Source organism: Ahaetulla prasina, chromosome 1, assembly GCF_028640845.1.
Source record: "Ahaetulla prasina isolate Xishuangbanna chromosome 1, ASM2864084v1, whole genome shotgun sequence".
NCBI lineage: Eukaryota > Metazoa > Chordata > Lepidosauria > Squamata > Colubridae > Ahaetulla > Ahaetulla prasina.
This window is the reverse complement of record NC_080539.1, coordinates 108,804,633-108,810,776: the sequence shown is the minus strand read 5'-3', so window position 1 is coordinate 108,810,776 and position 6,144 is coordinate 108,804,633.

Here is a 6,144-nt window from a genome sequence, read left to right as displayed (position 1 = left end):
GACTAGGGGAGACATGATAGCAGTGTTCCAATATCTCAGGGGTTGCCACAAAGAAGAGGGAGTCGGGCTGTTCTCCAAAGCACCTGAGGGTAGAACAAGAAGCAATGGGTGGAAACTGATCAAGGAAAGAAGCAACTTAGAACTAAGGAGAAATTTCCTGACAGTTAGAACAATTAATAAGTGGAACGACTTGCCTGCAGAAGTTGTGAATGCTCCAACACTGGAAATTTTTAAGAAAATGTTGGATAACCATCTGACTGAGATGGTGTAGGGTTTCCTGCCTGGGCAGGGGGTTGGACTAGAAGACCTCCAAGGTTCCTTCCAACTCTGTTGTTATATTATATTAGATTTGAGGAACGGCTCTTATATGAGAATTGTATCTTCAAATTTGGAATTTATACAATCTGAAAAATTTAAGGCCCTAATCTTCCACGTTTTGCAATGTACCTGCTACTGTACCAATACAAAAGAACAGCTCTATATATAGCAGAATAAAAAAAAAGTTTTTGCTAATTTACTATTTTAGCATACATACTTCTATAAATATGGATAAGCCAACCCTTGAATTTTTAGCTGAAATACAATGAAAAACGCATCATCTGTGGAGAAATTGACAATTTTTTGTCACATTTTGATTAAAAATTTGAGGGTCTGCTTATCCACAGATGACTTATAATATATACAGGAAACATGCATACTTAACAAAAGTATTGTTTTAGGTGTATTTTGGCATCTAAAATTCTCAGCTTATCCATTAGTTCATATACTATAGAAGACATGTTTCTTATTTCATAGCAAACTATGTTTAAACCAAAGTGTCAGGTTTTTCAATATAAAGGAGTTGGGCTTTTGGTATGGCATTTGGACAGGTGTCCAGAGAAGCACATATAGGATGTATATATAGCTAAGGAAAGTAAGTAGACCAACACTCTACACAAAGCCTTTGTTACACATTCATACTGATCTTCATAATCATAACCTTCAGATGATTTTCAACAGCAATGCCAGATTAATTTTTATTAAAATTTATTGCTTTACAATCCCATCTTTATTACCATAAAAGTAATTCACAATAATAAACATATATTACTCCTTCATGCTGAGTTGAGAGAAAATAATTGGACCAAAAGCACCCATTCATTTTTGTTAATGTCCCTAAGGTAGGACAAGAATTCAGTTTCCTGGTTTCTATACAACACGTTAACTATTACACAAAATTCTCTCTTTCTCTCTTTCCCTCTCCACACCCACCCACAAATATACACACACGTTTTCTTGCCATAAAAGGCAAAGGAAATCCAAACAACTCTCTTGCTTTGTTATTTTTCACCAGAAGAATACATAGGGTAAAAATGTATGGTGATTATTTCTTTGCACCCAATTTATGAGAAAATGGCCAAAGAAATGAAATAAGATTATGATGACTGATGATGATATGATGATGATATTAAAAATTAGAATCTGTTGCCAGAAAGCCTTCTGGATTTTTCTTTTCAGTTCTTAAAATAAACTAGAAGTCTCAAGTAATCACATTAACATTTTTCTATTTACTAATCATAAAAATCTGTCTTTTCAATGACTACTTCCTGGGCTGAAAACTGGAAGCAGCTTTTAAGTCTTAGTCAAACACTCATTGTTTCCAATAGCTTTTATGTTTTTAAACAATCAACTTTCCTATGAGTTGACAGTCTGCAGCAGTAAATATGGACCCTAATCTTCCTTCGTATTAAACCAGTCACATATCTACCATATCTTTTTGTTGTGGTTGTTTTGGTACATTCTAGCAACTACTATCTCTTTGCGGTTCCTAACATTTTGTGAAACAAAGGAGCTACTTTCTCCCCAAAAGGTGTGTAGAGGTATTACTGCATGGCTAACTCCCTCAATTGCTATAATTATTATAGGCTCATCAACTACAACCAACATTCAACAAATTAACCAAAGAAGCATAATTATATTCATATTTAAATGCATCTGAAACTCACCAATAGGGAATAAAAGCAAGAAGAGATTTCATACTGTGATGTTTAGCAAACCATTCTCAAAGCATTTCAGCAGAGTACTAATAATGGTCTTTCCGGCTTACACATTTAAGAATAGCAAGTGGGCAATCATTTTCAGAAGTCCTGGTCCTCTTTCTCCAGCAGCAAAGCATAAGGCATAATTGGTCTTTTAGCCTTCAGCCATGTACTTAAGTAACAGCAACAACTTTTTTCTGCTACTGCTGCTGTACTGACTAGGTTGGATAAGTTTTTTGGGGGAGAAATAATGCAACAACTTACAAATCATAGCACTTGGAACAGTGGAATGATGCTGTTTGAAATAGCTGGGATTTGTTCAGAGATTAAACAAATCTGCTTTTTGTCCCAACTGTACAAGAAAACTCTCTGAACATGAATGTTTTATTTCAAGCTTGGAGTATGTGAAATAGCACTTTGAGGTTGAAGCATTTTGTCTGTGCTATGATTCCACAGTATAGCTAGAATGGCCAAGAACCAGAGGTTGCCATTATGTGCAATCTCTTCTGTTCTTCACACTGCTTTTCACTGAAGATATTTTTTTTACAAATTCTGTTCATGTTTTTTTAACTGTAATTATAGCTACATAAATTTTGAAGATTTTTTTTCTCATCACTTAGAAATATGTGAAGTTTAATATAAAAGGACAAGCTTCCTCAGCAAGTCACTGAGTCTACAAACCAGAATTGTTCTATCTGTAAGTTTTTGATATCTCATGTATATTAGGAACAAATCAACCACCAACAACAAAATCTGTACCACTACTAATTCTACAATACAAATCAGTGATTCATCAGCAAATTACTGGTAGTAAGCTGAAGTCTAAAATTAGACATATGCCAACAACATTTTTCTTGTTTATTACTATTTGCTCATTATTTTTCCTGGAAACATCTAATTACAAATATAACTTGAATTACAAGCCAAATAAAGATCTAAAAGACAAGAGTACTGATATCTGAATTGCAAAAAAGATACTTAAAAATGTTAATGGATATTTTCATACATATGTATTTGTAAACAAAGACACTAATGTAGATGAGACAAAATCATAAGTCAGTTGCCAAATCTATTATGAGAAAAGAGTTGAATGAATATTCAGCTCACATTGATATAGTATTATTTGTTTAATAAAAATGTTTCTACAGTGGTATTTAATTCTGTGATTTTGATACTGAAAAAAAACACCAAAATCAAAATCTGATTGGTAAACCGATAAACTACTAAACCAGGGCCGGCAAACTCGCAGCCCACAGCCCGGATGGGTCATGCGCTGGCCACACCCACACCTGATTTAGCAAACGGGGAAAAGTCATGATATGTCATGTGACACTGCCATGACGACACAAACTTGACACTCCTGCACTAAACCACATAGGAGTGGAAAGTGACTATAGAAACAAAAACAATTCTAATTTTGCACTCAGTTACAATTCCTACCACAGAATGATGAAATCATAATATTTTCAAAAAAGTCAGACTGATAATGGACATGGCAGCAACCTAATAAGATACAGCTTGGGTCACTAAGACGACTTCCCACAGAAACATATAATCTTTGAAAATACTATAAAAAGCAATTGTAGAACCTTCCTTCTTGGATTTGTTGCAGTGGCATAGAAGATCCTTCCTAGCAATGTCAAAATAATCATTTGTATCAATGTTACTATTTATTGTATAATAGATTAGTCAAGTAAACTTTTGTGACATTTTGGTAGATGCTGTATTTTCATAATTAAAACACTATGTAATACAATCAGGGGAGTCTTTCGTGCTCTCTGAGCTTGATTGTTTACTTGCAGACTTTTCTGGTAATATCATTAGTGCTTGATGCAGACAGCCCCAAGGATCCCTCATTCCAACCCTGAGTTACAAATATTCTTATTTATTGGTAATACAATCAGGTTCTGAAAATGTACAGCTTTTTTACTTTGCATTTACTAATGAAGATTACTTAAAACTAATATTATCTTTAGGTCACAGAGAAGAGCTAATTTTAAATAATGTATGCTTCTTATCCCATTACAAGTTTTAAATATTCATTCTCTTAACAATGTAGCTCTATTTTTCCCTAAGAGTTGGTATGACAGATAGAGAACCATTTAAGTTGCCTCTCCTTGGCACATCAACAATTATCAATGTGACTCAAAAGCTGTGCTACCAAATTATATCTGTAACTATGGCAGCTAAAGTAATTATGAGACACCAAGGGGAAATATGATGAGGGAGGCAGGGAGATCAATTTGGAAAAGGAGGGACTAGTATATTTAAGATCTTACAGCATTTCATTCTCTTGACATCTTCTTATACATAAATCTATGAATAATAATACAAAATCAAACCAAGAACTCAACTCATCAGAACTCTTTTCCAACAGAAAGCCTCCTCACTTCTTAGCAGACTCAGGGATTAATAAACTCACACTCCCTTCTAGGGCACTGGTGTCAAACTCGCAGCCTGACGTTGCCATGTGACATTTCACGATGTTTTGCGGAGCTGGGGTAAGTGTGGCCTGCGTGTGATGCATCTGGCCTGCGAGCCACCAGTTTGACACCCCTGTTCTAGTGATTGTCAGGTTCCCTGAAGAAAGACTTAAACTTTGGTGAAGTTTGACACCCCTGTTCTAGTGATTGTCAGGTTCCCTGAAGAAAGACTTAAACTTTGGTGAAGTTTTTCAGTAACCTGATACAGCAAGTCTACAACAAGAAAACATTAGGGGAAGACCAGAAATGAACTGTTGCCTACAACTGCAGTTCCTACACTTATACTTGAGGCCAAGTCCCAACCTTAGATCCTCTCTGGTTCAGATTTGATACCCTCCCTATCAGGTAACCGGCTTACAATTTTCACCCTCAGATCTAAGTGGCAGTTGTTTGTTTAAATCTTCTTTATTCCCACCCTGCTGAATCTAGTCCTGATGGGTTTATTCTCTCATGTTGTTCCACACGCATTTGTGGTTTTATTTAGTTAATCATATATAACAGGTAAAAGTATAAACATAATTTGGATACACGAAAAGAGTAAGTAAAAAGGATTATTAGGACAGGGACAGTAAGCACGCAGGTGTACTTATGCACGCCCCTTACAGACCTCTTAGGAATGGGGTGAGGTCAACAGTAAACAGTTTAAGCTTAAAGTTTTGGGGGTTTGGGGAAGAAACTACAGAGTCAGGTAATGCGTTCCAGGCATTGACCATTCTGTTACTGAAGTCATATTTTCTGCAATCAGGTTGGAGCAGTTTACCTTGAGTTTTTATCCATTACTTGCTTGTGTATTGTTGTGGTTGAAGCTGAAGTAGTCATTGATAGGTAGGACATTGTAGTAGATAATTTTATGTACTATGCTTAGGTCAGACTGAAGTCAGCGTAGTTCTAAGTTGTCTTAAGCCCAACATTTGGAGTTGTTCTGTTTCCCCAATGCATAAGGCATTAATCGTTTCATTCCCCCACACCATCCAAGAAGCTTCTTGGATGAGAAGTGAAACGTCTTCCAAAAAAAAAAATCAGAAAGTCCAGTTGCCTCTTTGAAAAAGCACCTTTTTGGGACAAGAGCTGGAAAAACAACACGCCGGCACACACATCTGCTTTCAACACGTCACAGCTAATTTGCAATTTATGCACCCTTCCTGGAAGGCTGGTCTTGTCCAACTCACGGGTCCTTCTAAGGATACCTGCAGAGATGTCGACGTTAAAAAGTTATTACATCTCCTAGGCCAGGGGTCTCCAACCCTGGCAACTTTAAGTCTTGTGGACTTCAACTTCCTAATTCCTCAGCCAGCAAAGCAAAGCTGGCTGAGGAATTCTGGGAGTTGAAGTCCACAAGTCTTAAAGTTGCCAAGGTTGGAGAGCCCTGGCCTAGGTTGCATTTAAGAAAAGAAGGCTTTCGGTTCCTTCCTTCCTCCCCTCACCACCACCACCACCACCACCACCACCACCACCACCACCACCACCACCCTCCCCGGGTCGCTTCGCATCGCATCGCATAATAAGGGCTTCCCGCAAGCACGAGCGGCAGCTTTCCCCAGGGAGGGGAGGGAAGGGAAAGCTCGCGCCAAAACCCCACCACCCGTTCCAACGTTCGCTCCGAGCCATTTATATAGAGCTATAGATATCTTCCCAGCTCCGCC